The sequence below is a fragment of the Tachyglossus aculeatus genome, unplaced genomic scaffold (assembly GCF_015852505.1).
Source record: "Tachyglossus aculeatus isolate mTacAcu1 unplaced genomic scaffold, mTacAcu1.pri scaffold_89_arrow_ctg1, whole genome shotgun sequence".
NCBI classification, from domain to species: Eukaryota; Metazoa; Chordata; class Mammalia; order Monotremata; family Tachyglossidae; genus Tachyglossus; species Tachyglossus aculeatus.
Window position 1 is genome coordinate 871792 of NW_024045097.1, and position 15133 is coordinate 886924.

A 15133-nucleotide genomic window follows, 5' to 3' on the forward strand; every position below is an offset into this window, starting at 1 on the left:
TCATTCAGTTGTATTTATTGAGTACTTACTGTGTGCAAAGCACTGTACTAATCACTTGGGAGAGTACAATACAATAACAAACAGATGCGTTCCCTGTCCAAAATGAGCTCACAGTATTGAGACTAGAATAACTTTTCTTTAAGGTGAAAAGAAATCTAAATCGATGGTGCTCTAAAGAAATGCATTTTACTTCCCCTTCCTGAATGAACGTGAGCTAAAATGTGAAGGATAATACTTCAACTGCTCTCCTTTCTCTAGCTACAGATACTCACCACGGAGATAATGGCTGAGGGAAATCATTCCCAGCTGAGTGAGTTCATTCTCACCGGGCTCACAAACCTTTCAGAGCTGCAAATCCCTCTCTTCATCGTGTTTCTGCTTATCTATAGTACCACAGTCATGGGGAATCTGGACCTCATCTTCCTGACCAGGACTGATTCTCGACTTCAAGCTCACATGTACTTTTTCCTCGGCCACTTGGCTTTGGTTGATGTTGGGTATTCCATATATCTGGGCCCCCAAATTTTGATCAATTTGTTGGAGGAGAGAAAATCCATTTCATTCTACCTCTGTGCCATGCATTTCTGTTGTTTCATTGCTTTTATCATTACCAAATTTTTCATCCTGTCCGCGACGGCCTACAACTGTTATGAGGCCATCTGCAATCCTCTGCTCTACAGGATCATCGTCTCAAAGAAAGTTTGCACTCTTTTGGTTGCCATTCCCTACATCTACAGCTTGGCCATGACCCTGTTCACAGTAATCTTCACGTTTCGGGGTGTCCTTCTGCAATGGACATCATCGATCATTTCTATCGTGATAGCCTACCCATCTTGGCATTGCCCTGTTCCGACACCCATGTCGCAGAATATTTCATTTTTGGGGATTCTACTTTCAATTTGGTTTTCTCCCTCCTGGTTGTCATGGTTTCCCACATCTTCATTATCTCTACCATCCTAAAATTAATTCTGCCCAAAGCAGATGCAAAATCTTTTCTACTTGCGGTTCCCACCTAGTGGTGGCGGGCGGGGGGGTGGGGGGCGGTGGCTGTGTTCTACGGAATTCTGATTTTTATGTACATGCAGCCACAAGCTAGTCATTCATTTGAAATAAATAAAATAGCCTCCGTGTTTTACACCCAGGTGATTCCTGAAACCCTGATCTACAGTATGAGGAACTGGGAGGTGAAGGAGGCCCTGGAAATAATTCTCACTGCTTGTTGGCTACATTTCAAACTCCTGAAATCCGTTCAATAAAAAACTTTAATAATAAGGCCAAAGTCCTGTTTAAAACATTTCTGGACTGTTTCCTTTTAATATAAAGATCAGATAATCAAACTGGGGAATTAGAAAAGGACCATGCTCAGAAATTTGCACCATATCAAAAGGTGTTTTCAGTCATGTTCAAATGTTCCAGTCAATTAGGTATTTGACTTGAAAATAGAACTTTGTTATCATCTTGGGACAGAGAAGGGTACTAGTCAAGAAAGGAGCAGAATATGTAAACTTGCTCTGAATCTCTGCCTTCTGCCCAGACATATTTCCCTCAGTTTGAGGCATACTGGAGTGAGAGAAGACTGCTCAATTTCCTAACACTGTTCAGGAAAAAGTAGGGATAAGCATATCTTAGTGGAAAGAGCCCAGGAATGGGAATTAGGAGATTTAGGCTCTAATCCCAGCTTCATCTCTTACCTGTTATGTGACCTTGGGCAAGTCGCTTTACTTCTTTATGCCTCAGTTTCCTCATCTGTAAAATAGCCATTAAATACTTGTTTTAGAATGTCCACCCCAGGTGGGAAGGGACTGTGTCCAATATGATTTTCCGTTACCTACCCCAGGGCTTGACTCTCTTAATAAATACCACAGTTATCAGTAACCCCACTGCAGTTTCCTTGGGAAAAGTCATCTTGCTCCTGTGATTTATGAATTGACCAATGTCTCTTACCTTACAGGCAGTGCGTTCTGGGACACTTCTGGAAGCCAACATTCTCACTGCATTGGCTCCAACTTCTGGGGCCATTTCACTATGTTAACAGACCTTAAATTAATCCATTTGTATGTACATGAAGGATGGGAGGGTAGACCAGTGTGAGAAACAGCATGGCCTAGTGGAAAGAGGACAGGCCTGGGAATCAGAAGGCCCTGAGTTCTAATCCTGGTTCTGTCACTTTTCTGCTGTGTGACCTTGAGCAAGTCTGACCTTGGGCTTCAGTTACCTCATCTGTAAAACGGGGATAAATTCTACTCCTTCCTACTTAGACTATGAGCCCTCTGTGAGACCTGATTATCCTGTATCTACTCCAGCAATTACAGTGTCTAGCATATGGTAAATGCTTAGCTAGCACCATGATGATGATGATGATGATGATGACGATTATTATTTGACCAGAAATTCAGGGCTGCTAAAAAAATATTCTGGTCAAATACAGCTTAAGTGAAGTGACCTGAATTTTTTTTTCCAATGGTGGGAAAAAAACAGAATCAGACAAAAATTTTAAAGTTAATAAATTTTAAACCAAATCATAATGTAGTATACAAATATAATAAAGGAACTCATCAAGGCATTTTGAATTTTCCTAGGACGTTTTAGGTTCAAAATGTTCGCTGATGAATTTTAGTAAAAATCAGCTGTTTGTCAACTGGGAATACTAAAACAAGAAGAGTTCGTGATATTTGATATAACTGCTTAACATTCGCTAATCCCAAGCAATGATATGCTTTGAAAAACACCAAATTAAACTTTGGAAATGAAATTCAATTTTTATAGGATGAAATTCAAATGAACTTCAGTTGAATAACTTTTCAGAATCAAAGCAAGCAAAGAAAGACTGGATCTTAATGACAGTTCATTATAAAATTGAGCCCCCTAAATTTGCTTATATCCCCTTTATGGTAGAGATGGGAGAGACTTTTGATAGAGATGCTATTACTAAAAATAACTTTAAAATGTTGAGTATAGAAAATAGCGACTTTCAAATAATTAGCAATTCAGAAAGGATTTTCTAATGAGAAGTAATTCTCTTGAAATTGTAGTAACAAAATTTTCAGCAGTAGAAAGTTCTTACTAAAGGAAAACTGCCTTTCTCTCTCAGAGTGTGAGTTCCACATGGGACAGGAGATGTACCTGAAGTGATTACCTATATACATCTGAGAAGAGTGGTTGACACATAGTAAGGGTTTAATAGACACTATTATTGTCAAGTCATAATCAACTTTTTCAATTGCATAAGGGGCCATTGAGTGAGTGAGTGAATGTGTGTGTGTGTGTGTGTGTGTGTGTGTGTGAATATGTGTATGTGTAGGGGCAGATGAGGCAGCTAGAGAAGCAGCATGGCCTAGTAACATACGGGCCTGGTTAGAAGGACCTGGTTTCTAAACCCGGCTCTGCCTCTTATCTGCTGTATGACTTTGGTCAAGTCACTTCACTTCTCTGTGCCTCAGTTACCTTATCAGTAAAATGGGAATAAAGACTGTGATCCCCATATGGGACAGGGACAGTGTCTAACCTGATTACCTTGTATCTATCCCAGTGCTTAGAACAGTGCTTGTCACATAGTAAGTGCTAAACAAATGCATAACCATTATAATAATTGTAATTATAATTATTGTTATTATTTTTACCCAGTCTACTTTCCACAGATGCAATGTATTATATATGGCCTCAGCACTTTTGCAAAACCCCAAGCATGCAACTTAAAGAAGAGGTCTACTAGGGTTGAGGCAGGAGTAAGAAGGGGTGAACTGCTGCAGTAATCTTTCATCAACTTCTTTGGTTTCATTCTTTCCCACCTGTGGATAACATTTCTTTTTGAAAGCTGTTTTAATCTCTTTGAGGGCAGATATGTCTACTTTATGGTACTCACCCAAATGCTTAGTACAGTGCCCTATGCACACTAAGCACTCATTAAATACTACTGATTGATTTTTACCACATAATCAATCAGCCAATCAATGGCATTTATTGAGCATTTACTATTTGCAGAGCACTGTTCTAAGAGCTTGGGAGAATACAATACAAGATAAATTAGCGGACATGTTCCCTGCCCATAATGAGCTTACAGTACAGAGAAGGGCTTACAATTCCTCAGTTCCCACTTTCAAATGTCTCCATGACTCTTGGCCCACTGGGGTGTACTATTTAAAATTTTTATTAAGGTATGATCCTGCATTACTCACTGTTTACATATTCTCTGATGAGTCCTTCCTGATGAGTCCATGGGGAATATATTTCAGTTTATAGTTTATCCTATGTAATCTGCATTTTTACCAGGAGTGTATGTAAGAAAAGAAACTGGGTCGTTCATTTTTCCTTAATGTAACATGTGCTTTGAAGTAACGGTTAAAAACCCACTGCTTTAATAAAGGAATTGCCCTCTAAATTACCCAGAGTGGAAGAGTTAAAGAGGTATGGGGAAGGACCTCTGCCAGGGACTGATGGTGATTTCATAACTTCCAGTACTGAGGTATGTTGGGCTTTACTGAATTGTGTGATTTCCTGGTAATTAATAACCGTGATGAGATAATTAAGATGGCACAATATCTGGCTTCTTCCTTAAATAGGTAAGCTGCAAAGGAGGGTGTTATGTGTCAACAAGACATTTCATCAACTGCAAGAAAGTAACTAGCTTGAGTCAATCAATCAATCAATGGCATTTGCTGAGACCTTACGGTGTGCAGAGCACTATACTAAGCCCTGGAAGAGTACAATAAAAACAGAGTTGGCAGACACATTCCCTGCCCACATCGACCTTACAGTCTAGAAACTTACAGTCATGCTAGCAAAATATGGCAGTGATTACAAAAATGGCCAATTCATTTAAATATTTTTGGTTAACATGCTAACTAGCATTTTAAACAGTGCTTGGCACACAGTAAGTGCTTAACAAATGCCATAATAATAATAATAATAATAATAATAATAATAATAATAATAATAATAATAACAATAATAACTACGAGGTTTCCTGACAATTCCTCACTTTAATTCATTCAATCATATTCATTGAGTGCTTACTGTGTGCAGAGCACTTTACTAAGTGCCTGAGAAACAACAATACAACATTAAATGGCATATTCCCTGCCTACAATGAGTTTACACATTCCTCTTGTGAAAATGAACCTGACTACAAATCCTGTAACTTGCCTAGGAAAGTGAAAAGTCTACTATCCACAAGAAATGGTGATGTTCTTGGGAGCGGTCCTGTCATGGGATTCCAGTCTTCTTGTACCAGGTTGAAGAAGTAAGAATATATAAGGATCTCAACCTTTCCTTTGCATAAGCATAAGCCAAACCCCTAGCTAAAGGGGTCATGGAGGAGAGAAGCTTAAGCAATCCACTTCAGATGTCGCTTGTGGCATGGCCTAATGGATAGAGTGTTTACTTGGGAGTCAGAATTCAGTTCAATTCAATTCAATCGTATTTATTGAGCGCTTACTGTGTGCAAAGCACTGTACCATAGCACTATACTTTCTCTGCTGCAGTTGATGAAATAACTCTTGTTCGTATAGGACCTGAGTGCTAATTCCAGCTCCTCCACATGTCTGCCACATGACCTTGAGAAAGTCACTTAAATTGTCTGAGCCTCAGTTACCTCATCTGTAAAAATGGGGATTAAGACTGTGAGCCCCATGTAAGACAGTGAATGTGTACAATCTGATTAGCCTTTATCTACCCCAGTGCTTAGAACAGTGCTTGAAGCATAGTAAGTGCTTAACAAACACTATTACTATTATTATTATTGTTAATAATCCAGGACAATCTTACTTGGTTCTCAGATCTTAGTAGTAGTTATTGCAGTAAAGTTTACTGAGTTCCCACTGGATGCAATGCCCTGTACTAAGCGCCTAGGAAATGCAAAACAGAAACGTGAGGATTCCCTGCTCAACTGTTCGCACTCCAATGGAAAAGATACAGAATAATATTTACAAATAGGTTAATTGATGGAAGGAATTAAATTGCTATTATAGTTTTCTGTCCACAGAGCTACAAATCCAGTATTGTCCTCTTTTATTGATGATGATTTTTAAAAGCTGGCTTCTGTCTAGTATTTTGCTGAACTTCAAAAGCTAACGTTCATCCTCATCCGTGCTCACCTCCTCTACTGCCTCCACGAAAATTTGTCATGAAAAGCTTCCTGGAAAACTGAAGGGAAAAAGACCCAACTTGAAAAACAATGTTGAGACTGGTTACCCTCCGTGCCTAAGGGGAAAATGGGGTGCCTTGAGACTAAGGGACATTACTTTAGATGTGAATAAAAGGCAATAATGCATTTTTCCACCTAACCCATCTGGGGAAATGAACCCAAGAATTCCTAGATCCCTCACAGGGAGTGTCAGGGGAGAAACTATGTGTATTACTGACAATTCCATGTCGGGCTCATTTTCCAACAAGCTGGCTTCCTAAGATTTAAGAGCCATCTTGGAAGGAAGTGGAGCGGCAGGCTAAACATGCCATTTTGCCCAGGGATGATTCTCCAGTTGTAGCAGGCACACCCCTGCTTCAAACAGAGATTAGAGGAGGTGTCTTTAGCAGGCACATACCTGCTTCGAATGGAGGCTGGAGGAGGAGATGTGGGGTGTGAATGACTTTCCACTCGGGGATAGTTGGAGGCATCTCAAAGAGCAGCGTGGCTCAGAGGAAAGAGCCCGGGCTTTGGGATCAGAGGTTAGGGGTTCAAATCCCGGCTCCACCAATTGTCAGCCATGTGGCTTTGGGCAAGTCACTTAACCTCTCTGGGCCTCAGTTCCCTCATCTGTAAAATGGGGATGAAGACTGTGAGCCCCCCGTGGGACAACCTGATCACCTTGTAACCTCCCCAGCATTTAGAACAGTGCTTTGTACATAGTAAGCTATTAATAAATGACATTATCATTATTATTATTATTATTATTATTATTATTATTATTATTATTATTATCTCAGCCAAATAGCTGTAGTTCAGTGACTTGGCAGGCTCAAGAACTCTTCAGTAATAAGCCTTTCACAGTTCCTCTGCTCAAATTTGCTTCTACTTCTCTCCTGGATAAACGGTTCCTTTTCCATCCCCAAAATGAAGCCTTGAAATAATTTCCCCCGAGAAGGAATTCATCTCATTAACGTTGCCTGAATTACTGAAGAATATTCGGGAACTAATGAAATCCCTATCCTTATCAAGGCTGCACCAACCATTGGACACAAACTACTTCGTGCCAACCTGTAAATGAGAACGAAACATATACTTGTTCAAGAATGGTTTTGATGAGCTCACTCTTGCCCTTGGAAAAATTCTAATGAAATGAAGATAATCAACCTCCCTAGTTTTCTGCTTGGGACAGTCTATTACTTGAACTAAGATTCTTTATTCTGTTCTTGCCAAGTCCCTAAACAGTACACCACACCAAATGATCACGCGATAAATGGTACTTCTGCTGCTACTACTAAGTAGATGCTTTTGAGGTTGATTGTCTACAAATATATTGGGAGGGGGAAGTTTATATTAAACTAAATGCTATTCCGTTCTGTTATGCTAAATGTTAACTGTTAGCCTGAGAGAATCACACACCGCTTTACTCTTGCTTCACTAATAAAATCCCACCTCTTGGGTTAAAGGCTGAGCAATCTGGAGGATCTCATGGGGCGAGGTAACTATTCCAGACTGATGGAGTTCACTCTGGTGGAACTCACAGATAGCATACAGATGTTGGCCGTCCTTTTTGTGCTTTTTCTATTGCTCTATGTACTTGGTGTCATGGGGAATCTTGGACTGATTGGATTAATTGGGCTCAGCCCTCGACTTCACACTCCTCTGTAGTTTTCCCTAAACAATTTAGCCTTTGTTGACTTCTGTTATACCTCCTCCATCATTTTCAACATGCAGATGGACTTGGTTGTAGAGTTGAAAAGCATTTCTTTCACAGCCTGTGCTATTCAAGTATGTTGCTTCATCACTTTCATAAATGTAGAAATTTTTCCCCTGGCATTGATGGTATATGACCGTTATTTGGCAATCTGCCAACCTCTTCTTTATACAACTGTGATGTCTTGGAAACTGCATACCCAACTCGTGGTTGGTACTAACCTATACTGTTTTTTGCTTGGATTTTATCACACATTTCTGACATTTTGTTTCTCCTACTGTGACTCCAATGTCATCAGTCATTTCTATTGTGATGAGGTCCCCTTGTTAGCATTGTCCTGCTATGAAACCAGCATCAAAGAGAGCTGATTTTCACATTTTCTGGTTTTAATACACTCAGCTCCCTTCTGATTGTCCTCATCTCTTACATTTTTATTCTCTTGGCCATCTTAAGGATCCACTCTTCTGAAGGGAGACATAAAGCCTTTTCTACCTGCACCTCCCACTTAACATCCGTTAAAAGTTTTATGGGACCATCACCTTCATGTATTTACAGCCCAAATCAAATCATTCACTAGACACTGATATAATTGCTTCAGTGTTCTACATCATCGTGATCCCCAAGCTTAATCCCTTGATCTATAGCTTGAGAAATCAGGAGGTGAAAGTTGCCTTAAAGAAGAAAACAGTGAAAATAAATTGTATGACACCACGAATGCAATTCCTTAAATAAGAAATGTGGCCTAGTGGAACGAGCCTGGGCCTGAAAGTCAGCAGACCCAGGTTCTAATGCCAGCTTCACCCCCTGTCTCCTGTTTGGCCTTGGGCAAGTCACTTAACTTCTCTATGCCCAGTCACCTCCTCCATAAAATGGGAATTAACCCCTCCTCCTTCCAGAGTGAGACTTGGAGCCCCATGTGGGACAGGAGCTGTGTCCAAACCAATAACATTGTATCTAGCTTAGTGCTTAGTGCAGTGCCTGCACCATAGTGAGAGCTTAGCAAAGTACCATAAAACATAAAGACTAAGATGACCATTTATCCCATGACAGATGGGATGGTCATAATTTTTTGAGTCCTATTCTCCTGAACCCAAAATGATAGTATGAACTACTTGATACCCCTCTCTAGATACTAACCTTGTATCTAGCATAGTGCTTAGTGCAGTGCCTGCACCATAGTGAGAGCTTAGCAAAGTACCTTAAAACATAAAGACTAAGATGACCATTTATCCCATGACAGATGGGATGGTCATAAATTTTTGAGTCCTATTCTCCTGAACCCAAAATGATAGTATGAACTACTTGATACCCCTCTCACAGCTAAAAGTCAGGAGAGGGGGCATGAAAACCGTATCAGTGGAGACAGCAACAGTAGCAGGTAAGTAAAGAAGGAACAGCCAATACTACTCACCCACTTCGTCTCATCCTTCCTACTTTTCCCTTTTCCTTTCATTGCCATTGCCTTACTCTTCCTTTCCTGTTCCTGCCATGGCTGCCCCAATCAATCAATCAATTGGACTTACTGAGCACTTACTGTGTGCAGAGCATTGTGCTAGGCACTTGGGAGACTACAATATAACAATATAGTAGACACTTTGTACATGCCCCAAGCACATCTATCATGAGCACATCTGCCGGCTGTTTCCTGGAAGTTTCTGGAACTGCATTTTATGTGTGCAAGGTAGCCTAGCCTGAGCCTTAGAAGGAGCAGGCAGCCCCAGCAACTATTGCTGTGATGGATGGGGCCATGGAAATGGAAGATGGCTGATGACAGTAATGGAAGAAGGTTGATGTCAATCATTACAGAGTGTCTAGATGAGAGTAAGTGATTGTCTATCACTATGTGTGCCTTTATAGGCAACTTTGAATATGTGTGTGACTGTGACAGTAATAATAACAATATTAATAATGGCATTTGTTAAGCATTTACTAAGTGCACTCTTCTAAGCGCTGGGGAGGATACAAGGTGATCAGGTTGTCCCACGTGGGGCTCACAGTCTTAATCCCCATTTTACAGACGAGGTAACTGAGGCACAGAGAAGTTGTGACTTACCCAAAGTCACACAGCTGGCAATTGGCAGAGCCGAGATTAACAGTAACAGTAACCACCGCACTGTCGTCCTCTGTCCCTCTCTGCTGATTTTTCAATTTATTTTTCTTCGATTTCTTTCTCAATGACTGTTTCCAAGTGTTTTTTATCTATACCTGTCTCATTTTAGTTCTTTCTGCCTAACTTTAATTTATTCCAGTGACTGTCTCCCCATTTATACTGTAAGATCCTTGAGAGCAAGGATCATGTCTACTAATTATATTCTACTCATCCTTGTGGTTAGAACAGTATCGTGCACATAGTAGGCACTCAATAAATACTTTGGATTGATTGATTAGTCGATTTACTCTGTTCCTTTATCTACCTCTATTTCAATCAATCAATCAATCAATCATATTTATTGAGCACTTACTGTGTGCAGAGCACTATACTAAGCGCTTGGGAAGTACAAGTTGGCAACATATAGAGACAGTCCCTACCCAATAGTGGGCTCACAGTCTAGGAGGGGGAGACAGAGAACAAAACCAAAGATATTAACAAAATAAAATAAATAGAATAGATATGTACAAGTAAAATAAATAAATAAATAAATAAATAGAGTAATAAATATGTACAAACATATATACATATATTCAGGTGCTGTGGGGAAGGGAAGGAGGTAAGATGGGGAGTGGAGAGGGGGACGAGAGGGAGAGGAAGGAAGGGGCTCAGTCTGGGAAGGCCTCCTGGAGGAGGTGAGCTCTCAGTAGGGTCTTGAAGGGAAGAAGAGAGCTAACTTGGTGGATGGGCAGAGGGAGGGCATTCCAGGCCAGGGGGATGATGTGGGCCGAGGGTCGATGGTGGGACAGGCAAGAATGAGGCACGGTGAGGAGATTAGCAGCAGAGGAGCGGAGGATGCAAGCTGGGCTGAAGAAGGAGAGAAGAGAGGTGAGGTAGGAGGGGGCGAGGTGATGGAGAGCCTTGAAGACGAGGGTGAGGAGTTTCTGCCTGATGCGCAGATTGGTTAGTAGCCACTGGAGATTTTTGAGGAGGAGAGTAACATGCCCAGAGCGTTTCTGGACAAAGACAATCCGGGCAGCAGCATGAAGTATGGATTGAAGTGGGGAGAGACACGAGGATGGGAGATCAGAGAGAAGGCTGATGCAGTTAGAGAAGGCTGATATTTCTATTCCTTCCTCAATCTCTCTGTTAATTGGTTGATTGGTTCTCTCTTCTGATTCTTTGTTCCGTTATAATAATAATAATGATAACAACAATGGTATTAGGTGCTTACTGTGTGCTAGGCACTATATTAAGCACTGGAGTGGATACAAGCAAATCGTGTTGGACACATCCCTGTCCCACATGGGTATTTATGTCTTGTAGTTTCTTGACCTCTCCCTGAGAAGCCCCATTCCCTATCCAGCTTTGAACCTCATAAATATTCACATCAAGACCTATAAAAAATCAGTATTTCTTCCACTTTCTGTTTCAAATTTACATGTGATATAGGCTTTGTAGCAAATTGAATTGTAAGCTCTCTTCAGATTTTGAAAGCTATAAGGCAGTGTCCCCTCATTTCGTTTAGACTCTTTAGACCATATCATACACCTACTATTTTAATTCCTGGCAGGGCAGCAACTAAATTCAATCGTATTTATTGAGCACTTACTGTGTGCAGATCACTGTCTTCTGGAAGGAGTACTATGTGTGAATGAGCCTTTATTATCTGTTACTGAATTGTACTTTCTAAGCGCTTAGTACAGTGCTCCCTCCTCTTTCTATTGTTCACTACATTACCAGGTTAAGCATAGGCAAATCTCTGCTGCATGTTCTTTTAAGAGTTTGCTACTAAAAATTATCCCTAAAACAAAGGAAACCAATTGATAAGAAGAGGTGAGGATGCTTTCTTTTGGGTTCCATGGCTTATTTTCTGCAAATCAGGTATCTTAGTGCCATTTTTTTTCTTATTTTAGACCTTAATCATATTTTTATGGTTTTTCCTATCAACACGCAAATCATTTCCCAAGGCTCATTTGTGGTTGCGGCAGACCAACACCATCTTTGACAACTCACCAGTGTAAAAACAGTCACTTGGGGAATATTTTAAAGTCATTGTTTGCAAATCAATAAATGTGTTAATTGCACAATGCACAATTAAGTATGAAAATCTGTTCCCAAGGGAATTATTAAAAGTGGGGCAGGATTGTAGTTCCTTTTGCGTACATAGAAAATTATTTTTAACACAGTTGAAGTCACTTATTCCACACAGTTTCCAATGAAAACTAAGTATACTACCAAACACTCTTATCAGTTATGGACTTAAAGATAATGACTGGGTTCACATTGATAGTCAAACAATTAATTTATCAATAACATATTCTAATTTCAGCCATTTGTTATATGACCTGTAAGGAAAGCATGGTCCCAAAAGAAAGACAAAGTAATGATTAGGTCCTCAAACTTTCATTTAAGGTTAAATAGAAGTAGTATTACCTAATTGAAAGAGCATTGTCCAGTGAGTCAGAAGACTTGGGTTCTAATCCTGGCTCCAACACTTGTCTGCTGCATGAACTTGGGAAAGTCACCTCACTTCTCTATGCCTCAGTTACCTCAACTGCATAATGGGAATTTAATATCTGTTCTCCTTCCATAGGGACTGTGTCTGACTTGATTAGCCTGTACCTACTCCAGGGCTTAGAAGAGTGCTGGACACATAGTAAGCACTTCTTAAAATGTCATAAAAAGAATCTGTAAATTGAGGAAAGTAAAACGAAGTTTGACTTGAATGGAGGGAGAGATCAATTAATCAATCAATAGAACTACTGCCTCTCTCAAGGTAGCACCTGGAGAGTTTCCAATCAATCAATCAATCAATCATATTTATTGAGCGCTTACTGTGTGCAGAACACTGTACTAAGCGCTTGGGAAGTACAAGTTAGCAACATGTAGAGACATTCCCTACCCAACAGTGGGCTCACAGTCTAGAAGTGGGAGACAGAGTACAAAACCAAACATATTAACAAAATTAAATAAATTGAATAGATATGTACAAATAAAATAAATAAATGAATAGAGTAATAAATATGTACAAACATATATACATATATACAGGTGCTGTGGGGAAGGGAAGGAGGTAAGACGGGGGTGGAGAGGGGGATGAGAGGGACAGGAAGGAAGGGGCTCAGTCTGGGAAGGCCTCCTGGAGGAGGTGAGCTCTCAGTAGGGCCATGAAGGGAGGAAGAGAGCTAGCTTGGCGGATTGGCAGAGGGAGGGCATTCCAGGCCAGGGGGATAACGTGGGCCGGGGGTCGATGGCGGGACAGGTGAGAAAGAGGAACGGTGAGGAGATTAGTGGTAGAGGAGCAGAGGGTGTGGGCTGGGCTGTAGAAGGAGAGAAGGGAGGTGAGGTAGGAGGGGGCGAGGTGATGGACAGCCGTGAAGCCGAGGGTGAGGAGTTTCTGCCTGATGCACAGATTTATTGGTAGCCACTGGAGATTTTTGAGGAGGGGAGTAACATGCCCAGAGCGTTTCTGGACAAAGACAATCCGGGCAGCGGCGTAAAATATGAATTAAAGTGGGGAGAGACACGAGGATGGGAGATCGGAGAGGAAGCTGATGCAGTAGTCCAGACGGGATAGGATGAGAGCTTGAACGAGCAGGGTAGCGGTTTGGATGGAGAGGAAAGGGCGGATCTTGGCAATGTTGCGGAGCTGAGACAGGCAGGTTTTGGTGATGGCTACGATGTAAGGGGTGAATGAGAGAGCGGAGTCGAGGATGGCCCCAAGGTTGCAGGCTTGTGAGACGGGAAGGTTGGTAGTGCCGTCAACAGTGATGGGAAAGGCAGGGAGAGGGTAGGGTTTGGGAAGGAAGACAAGGAGTTCAGTCTTGGACATGTTGAGCCTTAGGTGGCGGGCAGGCATCCAGATGGAGATGTCCTGAAGGCAGGAGGAGATGTGAGCCTGGAGGGAGGGGGAGAGAGCAGGGGCAGAGATGTAGATTTGGGTGTCATCAGCGTAGAGATGATAGTTGAAGCTGTTGGAGCAAATGAGGTCACCAAGGGAGTGAGTGTAGATCGAGAACAGAAGGGGACCAAGATCTGAACCTTGGGGAACCCCCACAGTAAGGGAATGGGAGAGGGAGGAGGAGCCTGCAAAAGAGACTGAGAATGAACGGCCGGAGAGATAAGAGAACCAGGAGAGGACGGAGTTTGTGAAGCCAAGGTTGGACAGCTTGTTGAGGAGAAGGGGGTGGTCCACAGTGTCAAAGGCAGCTGAGAGGTCGAGGAGGATTAGGATAGAGTAGGAGCCGCTGGATTTGGCAAGCAGGAGGTCATTGGTGACCTTGAGAGGGCAGTTTCCGTGGAATGTAGGGGACGGAAGCCAGACTGGAGGGGGTCGAGGAGAGAGTTGTTGTTGAGGAATTCTAGGCAGCGTGTGTAGACAACTCGTTCAAGGAGTTTGGAAAGGAATGGTAGGAGGGATATGGGGCGACAACTAGGAGGTGAGGTGGGGTCAAGAGAGGGTTTTTTTAGGATGGGAGAGACATGGGCAAGTTTGAAGGCAGAGGGGAGTTTCCAGTACCCTACCAGGTTCAAATATGGGAGGGAGAGTCAGACAGAGACAAACCCATTCCATTCCTAGCTTAGGTGGTGGCTAGAGAGTGAAAGACAATTCCCTACAAATCAAAATTCACCTGTGCTGGGCAGCAGTAGCATGGGAAAGAGTCAAGAGCAGAGACTCAAGTTTATTGCATGGAAGAAAGCAATAGTAAACCACTTCCATATTTTTACCAAGAATACTCTATGAATACTCTACCAGAATGATTGCAGATGGAGGTGGGGTGCTCTGGGAGAAATGTGTCCATGGTGTCGCTATGGGTCAGAGATTATTCGAAGGCATAAGACAAGACAAGCATTTATTGAGCTATTACAGCGTCAAGAGTACTGAACTAAGCAGAAGTACAAGAAGTGCAAGAGTTGGTAGACACATTCTCTGGCCACAGTGAGCTTCCAGATTAGAGATTTATTCTTTCTCCAGTTCTGGTGACTATTTTATAACAATAACAATAGTAGTGGCATTTGTTAAGAGCTTACTATGTGCAAAGCTCTATATTAAGCTACGGGGTAAATACAAAATACTCAGGTCTAACACAGTCCTTGTCCCACGGGGACTTTACAGTCTAATGAAGAAACGGAGACACAGAGATATTAAGTGGCTTGCACAAGGTCAGACATCAGGAAAATGAAAGAGCTGGGATTAAAACCCGGG

At 41.7% G+C, this 15133-nt stretch overlaps 2 pseudogenes; both read left to right on the forward strand.

Annotated features, from left to right (window-relative positions):
* Positions 1 to 282: 282 nt before the first annotated feature.
* On the forward strand, positions 283 to 1256 carry LOC119924255 (annotated as a pseudogene).
* Positions 1257 to 1399: 143 nt separating this feature from the next.
* LOC119924256 lies at positions 1400 to 8567 on the forward strand (annotated as a pseudogene).
* The last annotated feature ends 6566 nt before the right edge of the window (positions 8568 to 15133 follow it).